The sequence below is a fragment of the Protopterus annectens genome, chromosome 5.part0 (genome assembly GCF_019279795.1).
Source record: "Protopterus annectens isolate FY-2018-M chromosome 5.part0, PAN1.0, whole genome shotgun sequence".
Lineage (NCBI taxonomy): Eukaryota > Metazoa > Chordata > Ceratodontiformes > Protopteridae > Protopterus > Protopterus annectens.
In genome coordinates, this window is record NC_056735.1 from 244,841,570 (window position 1) to 244,861,076 (window position 19,507).

Below are 19,507 nucleotides of genomic sequence, written 5' to 3' on the forward strand. Positions count from 1 at the left end.
AGTCACTTAAATAAGCAACCCATCCGCACCATGCCAACCTCCTAAACTGTAAACCCGATGAGCCAACACTAACCATGAAAACCCAGTGCTCAAAATCTGAACAGTTGAAAGGTTAAGCCTTAATATGTTGTCGCTTAACCACCCTAATTATAGAAATGGAAGGTAAAAGAAGAAATGAAAAGAATTTCAATAATAACTACCCTTTTAACCCCTTACAGTGGGGCAGTGCACCTCCTCATTTACACCTACAATGGCAATGTATTAATGTTGAAATTAAACTCTGTATTTATTAAACCTACACCATGCATCCCACCCCTCGGACATAAACCTGCTTCATAGCAAGTTCATGTCAGAATGTGACTCCTACCTCAACTACACTTGACAAAACTCTCTAATCCCCTTCCTGTCATTACCTCATTTCCTCCTAACATCCCTCCCTCCCTCCGAGTTAACCCTATTCTACCCTTATCCTTTTAATTCCTGCTAACCTATATATCTAGCACCATATTGAAGATGTCCCAGGACAAAAAGGTCTGTTCCAGTCCTCATTTAGCGTAACCACAAGCATACAGGATGAGGGTAGACAGACTGAATGTTGTGTGATTAATAGATAACAGCTTACTGTATGGATACAAGAGCTAAACAACAGCTAAATGGACACAACCTAAACAACAGCTAAATGGATGCAATGGCTAAACAACAGCTAAATGGACACAAGCTAAACAACAGCTAAATGGATGCAATGGCTAAACAACAGCTAAATGGACACAAGCTAAACAACAGCTAAATGGACACAAGCTAAACAACAGCTAAATGGACACAAGCTAAACAACAGCTAAATGGACACAAGCTAAACAACAGCTAAATGGATGCAATGGCTAAACAACAGCTAAATGGACACAAGCTAAACAACAGCTAAATGGATGCAATGGCTAAACAACAGCTAAATGGATGCAATGGCTAAACAACAGCTAAATGGATGCAATGGCTAAACAACAGCTAAATGGAGACAAGGGCTAAATAACAGCTAAGGAATCACAGCCGGACAATACAGTGCAGCTCTACAACACAAATGGGAAACACAAGAATATAGTACTAAATGGAGCAATAACAGGTGAATGCAACAGCTGATATCTTTTCTGAAGAGATATTCAGCCTAATTGTAGTGATGGGGTTCAAAAATTCACAGGTAAGATTTAAAGAAATTCTTTTGATGGAGGGAAAATGAGCTATTCTTTTTATAGGACAGGCAGCTTATTCGACAGTCATGTAAAAATGAAGGCAATGGGTTAAAATCTCTAGTTCTGTGGTTCTGCTCCAGAGTTCTGTTCACACCATTAGATTTACCCTTACTCGATATGCTGGATGATATACCTTGTTTTCCAGCTTCTGCCTGATTTCAAATTTTTTAAAACAGTAATCTGCATTTCATCTTCATAATATCACATATCAGCTTTTAGCCTTCACATGCAATTGATTTTGTTTGCTCTTCTACTGCATAAAGATACTGACCAAATTCATGTCGAACTGTGCCAATACTGTCATAACAAATAAAATCTAAACATGAGTACTTAAAACAATAAAGTATGCTTGCAAAATTTGGGCAGATTCATAAGAAAAGAAAAGCTTTTATTTGTGGATGAATGTATCAACTTAGATAGCTATTAGGGTTTTGGAAACAACAGAAATGAAGGTGTCTGAAACAGAAAAATGTATGCATGCCAGGTTACTGGTGCCATTTCACTTAAAAGTATAGTAGCAGTATACATGCCAAGATGTTGTTGAGAATATGCACCAGGAGGCTGATTTTCTCTGAGTAAGACATAGTAAATGTAAGCATATATAATCATACATACATTCACACATATAAGCGCATACACATGCAAACACATAAACACATAAACACATACACTTTCACTTATACAGATACGCATGCCCATCTCCCACACATATATGTACACAAACACATACACACACACACACACACACACACACACACACACACACACACGCACACGCACATGCACACGCGCACATGAGCACACACACAGGCACACTGACAAACATATATACACAGATGCACATGTATACACTCATATATCTGGCAAGATGCATTTTCAACAACTACTTAATAAAATCACTTCTAGAAGGACAGTAGACTCCTATTAAATCTAAAGCCATTTGTTAATTCATAGTATGTGTTGAGCCTGATCTCTACGGCGTATTTACATTGTGACTATCTGAAGATTCTGGTGTCATAGATGAAATGTCTCCAATTTACACATCATGTTTTTTTTACATTTCTAGTATTTAAGTACTACAGGCCATCTAACTCCTGCTTTTTACTCTAAAGAATGATACTTGTATTAGAGTTAATTTGAAGAAATGTTTATTATTTTAATTTAAAAAAAAGCACTACAGAAAACATAAAATGGGCTAAAATACTATTTTATACGAATGGAATTGAGGGGTCATACTTTGTGCGCTAAAATATGGTATTTCTACCAAGTATATAAGCATTGACATACCATGACTGTGCAAACATTGCTTAAGTTTAACTTCTGTTTAACTGCAAGACATGTTTATAGATTTTTGGATGCTATTTTATACAACATGTTTATGTTTTACTTCTGTCCAACTGCTGCTGTCTTCCAAAGATCATGTCATAAACAAAACTGCTAAGATGTGGCTCCTCTGGTGAAATAAATATTTAATATAAAAATTCTTCTTTTTCCTGATCTCATTAGGGAGAGCCAGTGTAGCATGAGTTCCATATAATATCCACTGGAGCAATATTCTCTTTCCATCTAGAAATGTACTGATAAATAATATATTCTTTAATGACAGAATATAGAGTTCATGGACTTAAAGACTGAGAAGAACAAAAATATATTTTTTTCTGTTTCTTTATATATCATCTAGAGTAGTGTAATTTTAAATTTGTGGTTGTAGTAGAATATTTAAGAAATCAATGCAAATGTATATGATTTCTCAGATATTGCTAATATATGCTATGCATTTACCAAAACATGTTAATCATAGTCAAGACTTTTCTATGCAGGTAACAACTTATCATATATTCTAGTTTCAGGAGAAAAGGGAAAAAAGTAAGAAAGAGAAAACATTTAATAATGTAGTATTGTTCCACTTTATCATTCACTGCATTAGTTGCTTTTGATTGCAGAAGCATTTTGATGAATTCTTATCCATCCACTGCTAGCTTATCTATTATTATTTTATTTACTGACATTTGATTACTGGGAAAGTACAACTGGGTAGGTGCCTATTTTCAGTGGAGGCCCACACGTCCATTAACAAATGTCTCTAAAGTTATCCATTAACAAGTTTTTTCTGCTAGTACAAATGTCTCTAAAGTTATCCATTAACAAGTTTTTTTCTGCTAGTACAAATGTCTCTAAAGTTATTTCACAGAAATGTCCAGTTCCGATATGCATTAATGCCTTAATATTAAATGAACTGTATCCTAAGGACATAAAAATATTGTATAAAACACAATACCTGTTTATTTGTTGTTTATGCTTTGTTTTTTCCTTCACCACAGGGCCCTTCTTCCAGCCTTTAACAGCTCCATTCCTTTTCTGCTGTATTTGAACATCCTTTTCTTTCTCCAGCCTTCACTGGAAACTTCTAGTGCTACCGAAGAAGTTTTCCCACTGGTAACACTATTTGCAGTCTCTGTTTACAATCACTGTTCCATCTCTCTGCAGCCCATCACAGAGCAAAACATTAAAACCAAGTAATCCACTATCCGGAGGTGTCACCTCTCCAATCATTATTTATAGCATCCATCTTCCTTTCCATCATCTCCTTATTGCCAAATATTTTTCTGTCACCACACTCCACTGCATGGCTTCCAATTCCTCTGATTCTTCTTCATCATCCAGACCCCCTGATTCTATGATATTCACCTCCAGTGCATCTTTTTCCTTTTGAAATGCACTTTCCGTTCTCTCCTTATCCATGTCATCTTCATGCACAGCCTCCATCATAGATTCAGGGATCACTGGATTCAGCCCTGTGAAATTGCCTACTGACCATCTCACAAAGAGTCTCCAAAGAGTAGATTTTGCTTTATCTATATCCTTCACATTCTTTACATTATATGCAAATATTCATATTATTTACACTGTTAAGATTTCACATCATATACATGGTTTACATTATTTAAAAGTAATTTTTACATTCCTCTTTCATCATTTAAAATACTCTAATTATGAAACAATGAAAAAATAACACAAAATAACCTTTATACAATTTTCCTATTTAAAAACAAACATTCTTCCTCCCTATCATTTTCTCCACATCTACCTTTTTATTTCATTTAACACATACCCCCAGATTCTCAAAAGCTTGCATGGAGTGCAAGATCGGTGCAGGAGCTCAAGCAGGCAATATGTCTGCCGTGCGATCCAGAAACAGCCTGCAGGGGCATGCACGAGCACTCCTGTACTAATCTTGCATGGACTAAGCCCTGGTATGCCAATCACCCCATTTGTGGGTGAAATCCATGCAAATGAGGTGATTTTGCAATCCAGGAAGCTTGCAACAGTCCGTGCAAGACTACTGCTATCTGCAGAAATGTACTCGGTTAGTAACCGAGTACATTTCTGACAAAAATTCAAAATGGAACTATGACAGCTCTGAATAAAGGCTGCATATTAAGTAGTAAGCATGCCAGTTGCCAAGTATAAGGCCACTGGCATTGCAAACATAAAAAAAAAAACAAAACAAAAAAAAACCTTGACTTGCCATGTCACCCCTTTAGGGGGTGAGAGGGGGGTGAAGTTAGCACTAAATCGATCTGCCAGGATATTGGCAATATCCTTGGGATCAGTATATTTAATGCCATTCTGCTGTAGCTCAGAGCATATCTGAGCATTGCCATTTAGATTCTTGACCTAACTATAGAATGCCTTGTGGATGTCTTTGGAATCTTTGGCAATTTTATTTTCGTAACTAGCTTTGGAGGATTTTATGAGGGATCTCAGCTTCTTACTGAGGCTGGTAAGGGAGTTTTTTGCATCCTGGGATTTTCCTCTTTTCTGCAACAGTTTCTTTCTTCTGTTGTATAGTTTGATTATGGCAGGGGACCACCATATTGGCTTCCTTTTTTTGGAGGAGAGCATCTTGGTTCTATTTGGGATGGCACAATTCATGCACGAGTGGATGTGCTCGTACAGTGCCTTAGTGTAGAATTCAGCAGTTGAACTTTCAGCTCCTGTTTGCATGGGTGTCATAAAGTTTGTCACTTCTGACTTGAGTAGCATGAAGTTGCTTTTGGAGAAGTTTTTTACGGAGGTTTCCTTACTGGGGGGTGGGGGGTGGGAGGTGGATGTCAAGGGTGATTTGCTTATGGTCAGACCTAACCAATGAGAAGGTGACCACTGGTGTGGAGCATCTATCTCCCATGTTGGTAATAACCAAGTCTAGGATATTGGAGCCCCTGGTGGGACAATGGATTAGTTGATCCAAGGTGTTGGAATTTATGAACTACAAGAACCGTTGGGTAAAGCTGTTGGTACCCGAGTAGTTTTCCCAGTTAATGGCAGGGTAGTTGAAACCACCCAGTATTAGGGTGTTTAGTAGTATCTTAATATTTTACAGTATGTTTGGAAAAGTGTAGTGGGAATCTTGGGGCATGGTGGGGGATCTGTAACAAGCTACAGTTTGGATTGCAGTCTTACCCAGTGTTAGTTGCACCTGGAGAATTTCAGATGCATTGTGTTGGTCAACTAGCCTGGAGGTGTGAATATCCTTGGTGAATATGGACACTCCTCCTCCTTTAGTGTTTCAGTCTTGGTTTGGTGGTCAAAAAGTGTGGTAAGAGTTGTAGCCTGGTATTACAGGGGTGATCTCTGGAGCCTTGAACCAGATCTCAGTTACAGCACAGATATCGATATTCTCCCTTTTTAGGAGTGCCTCGAGAGTGCATTTTGAGGTTTAGACTTCTAGCATTGAATAGCATTACCTTCAGATTTTGCATGCTTGTATATGTTATGGTGGGGGTTTTGTCCTTTGAACCTTGCCTAAAAAAGCCACTATAGGGGTGGCAAGAGCCTTAGCCAGTAACCTGAATCCCAGGTGCGACACGTGCAGACCGTCTCTGGGAAAGCATCATGGTTTGTCGATCATGTCGTCCCAGGCAGACAGATACTGGATCCCTTTTGAATGACACCAGAAGCTTATCCAATTGTTGAAGTCAGTCATTTTGTCCTTATACTGTGCTATCATTCTGGGTGAAGGCAGGATGCTACTCATAGCTAGGGTCATACCTGCCTGGGCCACATGATCTGAGAGCTCTGCCATGTCTCTTTTCATGTAGTCCAGGGAAGTACGTCTCAAGTCATTCACTCCAATATGGACAATGACAGAGTTGTATTTGTACTTGTGGAGTGACTTGAGTGGATGCTATGTGGCAGGTCCTGGCACCCAACAGGCAGCTGACTGTAATTTTCTCCGTGTTAAGCCTGGTGAGTGGGACAGAGTCACCTATGACTAAAGTGTTGGGTATGTTGTCTTGCCTTAGGGGCTGCTGGGTGGCACACTAGTGTTGTGAGCTATGTGTCACTTTGGTTGTGACTGGTGTTTGTTTGCATTTCAGCTTCGGAGGTCCTTGTTGCTTGGGTAGGTTGATGTTAAGGGCCTCTGCATATATGGGTTTAGTGTTGCTATGTGTGGGTGTTGGTGTGGGTTTTGAAGGGCTATGTGTTGCTTGAGGTGTAGTGCAGGTGTTAACCTTCTCCTCTTGACTGTATAGCACAATCTTGACTGGAGAGAGTTTTGCTTCCAGTTTGGCTATGTAAGTGCATCTCTCGCAGGTTGTAGTGTTGGGTGGTAGGAGGAGAGGGCTGTCTGTGTACATGATGCAGTTGCTGCATTGCCCCAGTATGCCCAGATTCACCAGGTGGACAGGAGAAATCACCGGAAGCTGACCCTTGGACATGCCTGTTTAGGTGCTTTCTGCCTGTATTGAGAACAATGCTTGTTTAGGGTACTCACACTCCTTACAATTCATATACTCAACTTTGGCAAGGCTGCAGATGTCACCCACCTAGAAATGCACCTCTGGGAAGGTTGTAGTCCAAGAATCTCTGTAGCATGTGCTATAATTGCGAACTGCTGTAGTGTGATTTAGAACTGTGGTGGGGTTCCATCCCCACCCATGGCAGTTCTGGATGTTTTGTGTGTGTTTCAATGTCTGTGTATGGAGCAATGCATTATAGGCTAGTCACACTCACTACATTTCAAATGGCATACTTTGGCAATCGTGCTGATGTCATTCATTGTGTATACACCTATGGGGAAGGAGTTCTCCAGTAATCCCCATGGTGTGTCCCATAACAGGTCCATGCTGTAGTGTGATATAGACCTCTGTTAGGGGTTTTATACCCACCCATGTTGGTAGTGGATGTTTTGTGTGTGTGTCACTGTCTGTGTAGGGAGCAATGCATTTTAGGCTAGTCACACTCACTACAATTCAAATGGCCTACTTTGGCAATCCTGCTGATGTCATCCAATGTGATATACACCTTTGGGGAGGGAGTACTTCTGTAATCTCCATGGTGTGTACTATAACTGTGTAGTGCTGTAATGTAATAAACTAGTTAGGTAGGGGTTCTACTCCCAGGCATGACATGTGTGTTTGTAACTCACATCCTGTGTGGAGGGGGTGTGAGTGTGTGACATCTGTAGCCAATGTGGAGTGGATTTTGCATATTTCTTATATGGTGGCCCTACTATATATCGCAATGTCCACTGTACAGGGATAACAAATGTGAAATAGCTGGGGTGCAAAGCCATACCCATACATGTGACACTAATGCCAGGCAATCACAGTTAGAAACCCCAGTATTACCCAGAGCACACTCTCAACCCATGTCTCATACACCCACACATGCCTAGGCAACAGCCAATATGTGGGTAGTACACTGCATATTGGCCACTGATAGTAACTATAGGGTGATAGCTGTGGGCTACAGAGGTCATGGCACCCTGTCTATCTGTCCAATATGCATGTACATGCAGACAGTGCATCTTCCCCATGTTTCCCAATGGACCCCTGCAACACCTGTAGTGCCATCACATGTGACCCAAAAAGGACATACCATGCCTGACAACATGCCCTGTACTGACAGATACCACTGACACCAGGGAATGCCGTTAGCATGCTATAAATGTAGGTGCAGGGTAAACCTGCTGGCCATTACCAGTTCCCACCACAGGTGGGCAAGACTGGCACATCTGATGATAATCTGTGTTTACAACATGGGCCAGACACCCCAGGTACAGTTCCACATGTCACTGTACATGCATGTAGGAGGTGTGCACATCCCAAACACCGTCCATGTCATGGACTAAGGAACACATACATGGCAAGCGATGCACAGCATTGGCCACACACAATAGTCACCAAGGTGACTGAATGGAGGATACAATACCCACCTGTGTGGGCAAATGCAGACACTACAGCCCTGAGCCACAATGTAGACCATTGTCATGTGGCCTGATGCCAAGGTATACCCATCACCTAGCCTTGTACAACCGTCTGGCACTGTCAACCACCAAACACTCGTGCAGACATGCACCCATGCATGTCAGTACTGGCACCCTTTGTGTTTGTGTGTGTGTTGTATGGTGTGTATGTTCACATCCACACTCCCTACAACCCCCATGGGCATACTGAAGCATGCTGACAGATGTCAGACACCTCCCCATACCCTTTGCCCATACAAGCCCCATATGGCCCGTGTGGTGCATGTGATACCTGTACAGTGATGTGTTGTGGCAATCCCACTACTGATGAGTTGTAATTCTGGCCCTGCCAAGTATGTCAGTGTGTGTGCATCTCTGTGAGAGTGTGGCTGTGATGATGCTGGCACCTGTTCATGTGGACAGGCACTTGTACGTCACCTACCATATAGCTACCGTATCTGTGTTGCAGATGTCAGTCACCATCACATATATGTTCTGAGGGTTCCACATCAGGTAACCAATGTGGTGCATCCAATAATTGCATAGAACTGTGATAGCACTACATAGTCATCAGGGGTTTGATACCCTGTGCTAGTAGGTGTGTAACACAAACATGTTTAGGTTTTACTCTCCCAGCCCTCCCTGACTTGTCTTTGTCTCTGTCTGTCTCTCCCACTCCCTCTCTGGTGGATGCTTTGCTTGGCAGCAGCCTGTTTATTTTAAGTGATGCTCATGATCAACTGATGGCCTCTGCATGATTTGCAGCCCTTCCCTAGCTGATTGCATGTGGAACAGCTGTGGTAATGATCCCATAGCCAATTGCATGGAAACACACTCCAATATCTAGGAACATCATGTTGGTGTTGGCCATTTTCATTCACTGTGTGCAGGAACTAGATACGTTGTTTGGCAAACCGCATCTCAGATGGATTGGGATTTACCTTTGACAGCATACACTGTGGAAACAGGGCAATACACAGGAGGGGGAATGTGCCTGACCTGACTACAGACTGCAAGTGCTGCTATACTGCATTTGGAGTACTGTTGGTTTAGCAGTGTGTGTGTGTGGATATGACTGTTATACATGTCTCAATACCTGCCATGTCAGTTCCATGTTTATGAGGAATCCCCATCTGCAGGGTCATCTGCAGACAGGGCAGTGTGTTATGCCTTTGGTTTCATGTGTTACCCACAGAGCATCTATCTGTGGACTGCAGAAGGTAGTGTGAGGATTGCAGTCTGTAGATGGTGAAAGCCGTGACAGTTACTGGCTTCATATCCCTCATAGGACATATGTTGCAACAAACCCTGTTACAACAGTAAATGTATGAGGCTATCACAGCAACATGTCATTAATGGCACTGTGTATATGCTTCCAGCCACATCTCTGTCAACCTGTGTACATATGTCGTGCATGAAGTGGTGCATATGTGCTGTACACCATAATTAGTGTCATCATATCTGATAACAAGCCAGTGAGATATCAGACTGCTACACATGTTATGTACAGTAGTGGTTATATTTGATGATATAACCTGGACATTCTGTGGATGTTTGTACAGTACTGAGGTCTGTGTACCTATGGTGAATGATGACAGTGTGTGTATTGCTAATATGTACTTTTAGCCTGTGTACAGACTGTGGTAGATGTCATTGTTCTAGGTCCCGTCCTATCTGATGTTACATGCTGCTCCACTGTATGGCACCATATTGGCGTACATGTTTGTAGGGCCATACACACACATGTCCCATACCACAGACAGCCATCAGACCAAACTGTGTAGCAGCCCAGTATATGTAAGGTCAGTTTGTGAGTGGCACATATGAGGATGGTGTCGAACAGATAGTCCTTATACTGTAATATTATGCTAGCTTAACATATGTAGCTGTGGCTGTGTTCACATTGGTTGTGGTTATGCAGTTTCACACAGGTGTATCTTACCCTGTGCTGTGACATGCCTGTAGAGCCTGCTATATATGCAGATACATGTGCATTCCCCCATAGGAGATGTAGGCCAATGTTGAGCCAGTCTGTCTGTAGCCTGCACAGTGCATTGTTACATGCCTAGCAGCTTAGTGTACTTACCCAGTGAGATGTCATATGCAGATACTTGCCAGATGTACTTCTGCCAATCCTCCCTTAACAGTCATGTATGTCAGACAGAGCAGTGGTATGCTGTACAGATGTATGTCAATATCTAGTAGGTAGTATGTGGCCATGGCGCCCCTGTATCAGTGGTTATTATGTGTCAGGCCAGACAGGGGTGTGTGAATGCATAACCTATGGTGGAAAATGTATTCCAGTCGTTATGTGTTATACCCATCTACATGACTGTCTACATCCATATTGTCAGGCATGGTACACATGTTTAGCACTAAATGGTTATGTGTATACCTCTGGACTGTACAGAGTGTGTCAGAATGTCCACATATATTGGCCAATATCTCTGCTGCAGTCCACAGGGGCATTATGGCAAGCAGTGATACTTTACTATGATGTCCTTAGGATGTCTGTCAGTAGCCAATAGCACACATGTTATAAGCAGATGTGACCGCCAACACACATCATGTCTGTGAAGACAATCCTAATGACAGTAGCAATAGTCTACTAAAACACCTGCTATACATACCTGACATCCTTTTGCACTATGACTGTGGGACTATAGAGGCTGTAGTAGGGCTACACTGCATGTCCAGGACATATGGTCAAAATATATGTACATATTATTATTATATATATATATATATATATATATATATATATATATATATAAAATTACACATGTGTAATACGGCGTGGTCCCTTTACATTGCCTGTGAGATGGACATCCTTCCTGTGTGTGGGCATCAGTGTTACAGACAGCAGGTAGCAATACCTCTTACTGGAGAACCGGCACACTCAGGCCAGCTACATATTTGTAGGAGGTTCCAGAACTACAGACAGAGTGTGAGTAGAGTTGTGTTATGCTTTGTATAGTACTGGTGTTACAGGGTGTGTATGTACATACAAGTTTACCTTGGAATGCAGTCTGTCTGCATAGCTCTCAACTGTGGACCTTTCCTCTTGGTGGCCAGAGGTGTGTCAGTCATGTGTTGTCTGTCCACCACACAGGTCCTGTATCAGATATTTCACTGGCAGTGTGTGTGTTGAGTGCTATCAGTACATGGCTACATCCATTTCTGTTTCTAACCTCAATTCCCTGACTAAGGGTATGTTGCAGACTATCTTGTAACACCAGAAACTTGCTTAGTGTATGGCAACAGTTTCCACATTTGTGCCTGTGTTCCAGCCTCTGTCCTCCACCTACATATCAAGCTTTGCACATATGACATGCTGTCGGAATTTGTTCTGTAGTGGGCTGTGAGTAATTCACACTGCCATTGCTGCCATCAGTCCACTGCTGTATATCTCCCACACATACGGTGGGGCTGGGGCCATATATGTGTGGGCATCACCTACACAATACATGTGTGCTCTTATGCACTCCAGAGGCCAGTGGATGTAACAGTGGTATATGGCCCTGCATTATTGAGTCTGGGGGGAGCACCATAAATAACCTAGGCTGTTACAAAATGTGGGGGTATCAGGGATGAGCTGCCTTAAGGTATCTGGATGTACAGTTCCATATACTTCACCTATATTTACATTACTTACATAAATTGGGTTAATGCAAGCCTACTGCCTCCTGCCATACAGACTCTTCTGTTTGTCAGTGTGCTTGTGATGGTGTCAGTTATGCCTTGTTATATAACAGTTACAACCCATTTGGTCACATGACATCTTTACCACCTAGTGATTTTGTACAGAGTGCAGATAGAGGCTGCTGAACTATACACCTGCATTACATACTGTTGATTGTTTGGTATCCTGTGGCCCAGTCTGTCCTCACTATTGTACAATTTGAAGGGCTTGGCCTGGACAGCAACAGTTGTGAACCTTTCCAGACTACTGTATTAGTATAACTGTTTCACAGTTGCATTACTCTGTTTATATGGATGTCAGTGTCTGAACAGTTGCATGACATGGCGTATAGAACTGTAATAGTACACAATTAAAGGTTTCCATTTCTGCAAACCTGTGTGTGGTGTTTTTCCCTATGATCTCTCTGTGGGTATATGTTGGAGGCAGTGATTTTCACTTATATGGGTGGCCCATGCAGTATCCAGTTGTTCAGGTGTTAACTGTAGGCATAGTGGCTGTTCCATATTGTGTGCACCTTCTACATATGTATCTTACTGTACATATATCTCTGTGTGTATGTATAGTCACATGTATATCTATATATATGTGTGTGTGTGTGTATATATATATATATATATATATATATATATATATATATATATATATATAAACTGTGTGTGTGTGTGTGTGTGTGTGTGTGTGTGTGTGTGTGTGTATATATCTAGCTCTCTCTCTCTCTATATATATATATATATATATATATATATATATATCTATATATGTGTATGTATGTATATATATATATATATATATATATATATATATATATATATATATATATATGTATATCTGTACCTGCATATCTGTGTCTGTGTATCTGTATCCTGGGGATGTTGATGGCTTCCACATTTTACATTTCCTATGGGAGGCAGACTGTACTGCATGACATGTTACCAATACCAGCCTGACATCATAGAGATGGGATGTAGTACTGTTAACATCTTGTGCCCATGTTGTGTCAGGTCCTGGTTATGGGAACTGCAACACTTGGTAGTATATTGCAGGGCGGACGTGTTTGGCTGTGGGGGTGGAATGTCTAGTCGTACAAGATGTATAGTGTGTGGGGCCTCTCATCCCCATTAACTGTGCATGTGGGCATATGTGTTTTTGCTAATCTGCCATTGCTATCTACAGATGTATGGCCATATATACCTATATAGATATATATATCTGCTTACATATATATAAAACTATGTCCGTATATACCTACATAGATATATATCTGCATACACATATGTAATTTGCTGTGTATATGTACACATATAGGTGTAGACACATATATGTGTCAATGTAGGCATTTGCAAGCAAATACAAATTTGACTCAGTCATTGTACATGCTGGTGTGAATGACCTGAGATGTACCTCCCTGGACTACATGAAAAGAGACAAAGAGGAGCTCTCTGATCATGTAGCCCAGGCTGGTATGACCCTGACCTTGAGCAGCATCTTACCCTCACCTAGAATGATGCCACAGTACAAAGACAAAATGATCGATTTTAACAATTGGCTAAAATTTTGGTGTCATTCAAAGGGGATCCAGTGTCTGTCAGCCTGGGATGACATGCTCGACAAGCCACATTGCTTCGCTAGGGACGGCTTGCACCTGTCACCACTGGGCTTTTGGATATTGGCAAAGGCTCTTGCCACCCCCATAGTGCCTTTTTTAGGCAAGGCTCAAAAGTGAAACCCACCCCCATAGACAGCACAAGGAACAAGAAACTAAGTGTAATGCTGCTTAACGCCAGAAGTCTTAACCTCAAGTTGCACGCACTCAAAGCTCTCCTCAGTATGGAGAACATTGATATCTGTGCAGTGACAGAAACCTGGTTCAAGGCTCCAGAGAGCACCCCAGCACTACCAGGCTATACCTCATATCATGCTTTTCAGCCCCAAAACCCGGACCGAACCACAAAAGGAGGGGGAGTTTCCATATTTATCAAGGATATCCACACCTCCAGGTTAGTGGCATTGCACGAAATATCGGAGACCATCCATGTGCAACTAACAGTGGGCAAGACTGCTTTTCAGTTTATAGCATCCTACAGACCACCCTCTCAAAGTCATGAATCCCATTCGGCTTTCCTGAAAACATTGGAGAACATGAAGATCTCTCCAAACACCATTATATTGGGTGACTTCAACTACCCAAACATTGACTGGGAGCACTACTCAAGCCCCAGCACCTCAGCCCAAAGGTTCCTGGAAATTATAAACTCAAATGCTATGGAACAACTAGTCACCACTCCCACAAGAGGGGACAACATACTAGACCTGATCATTACCAACATGGGGACTCTATGCTCCACACCAGACGTATATCCCTCATTGGTAAGATCAGACCATAAATTAATTTCACTGGATGTCCACATCCCGACCCCACCCCCAGCCCAGAAAACCACAGTGAAAAACTTCTGAAAAGCGAACTTCTCACTTCTCAAAACCGAAGTGGAATCCTTCAAGGCCCCAGGGCCAGTGGAAACTATGGCCCAAACTGCAGAATCCTATATAAACGCATTCTATGGACATCTCCAGGAATGCATGGATCATGCTATCCCAAATAAAACCAAGACCCAATCATCCAAAGGCAGGCGTCCAGTCTGGTGGACCCCTGCCATAAATAAACTGTACAACAGAAGGAGGAAGCTACTACATGATAGAGCAAAATCCTTAATAGGGAAGGCATCTCTGATCAGTACTAGCAAAAAATTACGATCCCTCATAAAATCCGCCAAGGCCAGCTTCGAGAGAAAAATTGCACAGGACACCAAAGACAATCATAAGGCTTTTTTCAGTTATGTTAGGAACCTGGGATGCAACTCCCAGACTTGTTCTGAGTTGATTCTAAACGACAAAAAATACACTGAACCCACAGACATCGCCAATATCCTGGCAGACAGGTTAAGTGCAAACTTCTCCATCCCCTCCCCCCCAAAAGAGCAAGTATCTATCCCGGCAGAGGGCTGCCTCCCAAACATCTCTGATGCTCAGGTGAAGGCTGCCCTCTCCAAAGCAAAAAACACTGCTTCCATGGGACCAGATGGCATCCCAGGTTGCGTCCTACATGAAATCCAAGAGGAACTAATCCCTCAAATAAAACAGCTATACAATCTCAGCCTCACTACAGGATATGTGCCCACAGAATGGCGTACAGAAACAGTGGTCCCACTCCACAAAGGTGGAGCCTCACGGACCCTGGAAACTATCGCCCATAAGCCTGACTAGCTTAGTCTGCAAGGCTATGGAGAGGATCATCATGGAGCTCATAAACAAAGACATTGGGGACCTACAGACACTAGATCCTACCCAGTTCAGCTTTGTCAAGGGCAGATCCTGCCTTTTGAACCTGGTTGACTTCTTTGAAACAGTCACCAAAGCCATAGATGAAGGGAAGGTAGTCCACACAGCCTATCTGGACCTTGCAAAGGCATTTGACACAATACCCCACTCGGGCATCATAGATAAGCTATCCAGCTTAAATATAAACCCCTATGTCACAAGATGGGTCGCAAACTGGCTCAAAGACAGAACCCACAGAGTGAGAGTTGCTGGAGCCATGTCAGACTCAAACCGTCACAAGTGGCATCCCACAGGGTTCTGTCCTGGGACCACTCTTGTTCGGTATATACTTTTCCGAGGTACAGGCAAATGTGGGAAGACTATGGCTCACCAAGTTCGCAGACGACTGCAAACTGGGCGCCATAATCGACTCTCCAGCTGACACAAACATCCTTCAAAAAGGTCTCACAGAGACAGATAACTGGTACCAGCGCCATGGTTTAAAGCTAAATGCCAAAAAATGTATAGTCATACCCTTTGGCAAAAACAATGTGCCCACAAATTACCACATAGGCAGAAACCCATTAAGTACAGAGAAAGTTATTGGGGACCTGGGGACCCATGTTGATAGCAATCTCTCCTTTGAAAACCACATTGCCAAAGTGGTTAGTAAGACCTTCTACATAGCCCACTTCATCACGAAGGGTTTCACATCTAGATCAAGAGAGGTAATTGTGCCCCTTTATTCATCCCTCATCAGGCCCATCATAGAATACAATGCCCCTTTTGGGATGTACCTTACCCGACACCTGCAGCAAATAGAAAGACCCCAAAAGTATCTCACCAAGAGGATCAAGGGTCTCAAACAGATGCCATATGCTGCTCGGTTAAAAAAACTCCAGCTCTACTCAGTTGCATACCGCCTACTTCGAGGCGATCTATGCCTGACATACAAAGCTATGTCAAATCCAGAATTAATGGACATGCTCCACCTCAGTAAATCTAAATCCCTTAGAGCCACACGCTCAAGGGACTTGAACCTCAGCACAGAAATAAATAGAACTTGCTGGAGGGACAGGTTCATAACCCAGAGGCTCCCTTCGCTCTGGAATAGAATTCCAGTTCATGTGAGGCAGAGCACCTCACTGAATCTCTTCAAGAAGAATCTCGATAGGTGGATGGGGGATCGTAGGTTTGTCCCAGGGATTACTCCCGTGTCACCATTAGACAGGCACAGTAAACTAAACCTTAAAAAGGGCACAGTATACTCAAATCAAGGGGTGGCATAAGCCATACAGAATCGGGCTAGGCTTATAATTGCCCCAGGGCAGATAGCCTAGTATGAACCTATGAACCTATGAACCTATAATATATATGTATATATTTTTAAAAATGATATATATATATATATATATATATATATATATATATATATATATATATATATATATGTTGTGTCTGTTTAGATAATATATTTACACTCACATACATCAAGATGTTGGTATACATTCTCTGTACTGCTGCATGCCTGGACTGGATGATATGTTTCTGAAAACAGCTATTTATGTCTGGCATGGCTTAGTGGCAAATCACTTTGTCTATGATATGCAGGGTCCTGGGTTCAAGACTTGCAGAGGCTCTTTATTTTGTTGCTGGGCAGAACATGGGCCATTGGATACAGAGTGATTAAGGCACTTTAAACCAGTTGCAACTGGGTTTGTGCAGGTTTGCACGGAGCTAAGCAGTACTTACTTCCAGTTACAGTTACTTACACTCAGTTAGCTTCTACTTTGTTTACTCTGTGTAGGTAATGATTACCCCTGTGCAAATCCACTTAAACATGTTTACTAGTGCTTACATATGTGTGCTACTGCTTATTTGTGCTTAAAGCTGCTTACTAGTGCCTTATTAATTATGACACTGACACTTCACATGTGCATTTCCTGCACCTCTCTAGTTCATACATATGTGTTATTTAGTGTTTTTTGCAACAAAAATATTGGCTATAACGTGCTTTGCCATGTAAAATAGACTGTGCTACAGTGGGACTCTAACCGGCAATGCCTGCTCATTAGCAGGATGCACTGCCCACTACACTACTGCAGTGCTGCTTCATTTGCATATATCTTCCATAATTTCATTCCCATGGTTCCTTCCACCGCCCCCGTAAGCACCGCTTATACAGCAACCATCCATTCTCCGGTTGCTAGCCCAGCCATACCACACCTCCACACATTGGCCTCTCTCCACATCTTGGTATTCATCCAGTATACTGTCTCAACCCAAGCTTCTTCAGGCTCTTCATCTGTTTAGTCCACGTACATACGGGCCTTGCCTTGTTCACCTTTCGAGACAGGTGTAAACATCAGATTAACTCACAATTTTTGGTTCGTCCCAGCAAGGACTGACCTGTTTTTGTGTCAAGATTAGACTTAGCTGGTCTACAGTGTTTCTCCCACTGTTAGCATCCTGCCAGGGGTTTGAGAAGTAGCGGTATAGATATATATATATATATATATATATATATATATATATATATATATATATATATATATATAAACAAGATCGAATTACTGAAAGCTCGAAACTCACTTATATTTTTCATATTTTTGTAATTTGTTATTTTTGGAGCTTTTCTCCCCGGGCCTCCACTGAAAACGGGTCCTTGGGGCCCAGTGGACTGCCCAGGTAATCAAACTGGAAATAAATAATAATAAATAAATAAGATCAAGTTCAATATCTTGAGTTTCAGTAACTCGAAATTGTGAACAGGAAGTGTAAAAAATTAGATTAAGGGTTTTACTTACCTTTTTGTAGGGGGCTGGATCCCCCTGTACTGTTCCTTCCTTAATGTGCAGGTTTCATGACAGCACTTCAGCGGAGGAATGGAAAGTGTCCCGTTGTGTGCTTATACATATAGTGCGCAATGGTACATTTCCATCTCCTTTGTTGTAGTGCGATCTCGGAGTTGGTATATTTAAGTAGGGGGGGTGTGGGGGGTGGAGGAGGGTGCAGCCCCCCTGCAAAAACATTATAAAAAGTGTTTTTTACTTTCCTTTTGTGCCCCTTCACAATTTTGAGTATATGAATACTCGAGATTTTGGGCTCGGGCTTATGAGTTTTGAGTATTCATATATTCAATTTTGTAAAGGGGAACCATATATATCTATATATATGTATATATACATATATATATATATATATATATATATATATATATATATATATATATATATATATATATATATGTATATATATCTATATATATATATATATATATATATATATATGGGTCCCTATCTATTTGTCGACAATTCATTTCACTGACACTCATTTTAAATGACAGTTCATTTGCGACAGAAAGATGTGCCCCTTCCCCAATGTTGTGCAACCCTGGAGTTGATATATATAGTTGGGGGGGGTGTGGGGGCGAAGCCCCCCACCTAACATTGGGGAAGGGGGCACATCTTTCTGTCAACGAAATGAACTGTCGACGAAATGAGTGTCAGTGAATAGATAGGGACCTATATATATATATATATATATATATATATATATATATATATATATATATAAAGATAGATAGACATATATTTGTACATACACGCACACACACACACACACACACACACACACACACACACACACACACACACACACACATATACATCTATATAATTACATACATTTCCTATACTGTTGAATGACTGTGCTGGATGATACATTTGTGATAACATCAGATGTACGTGTATCTGCCATGGTTTAGTGATACATCACTTTGCCTATAGTGTGCAGGGTCCATGGTTTGCAAGTGCTGATTATTTTGTTGCTGGACAGGAAAAGAGCTGTTGGATACAACGTGACTAAGGCACTTTTAAGAAAATGTAAGCGGGTTTGCGCTGATTTGCGGAAGGGTAAGCAATGCTAACCTCTGGTTACATATGCTTACAGACAGCTTCAATCTAGCTTAACTTATGTGTGGATTGCTTACCCCCG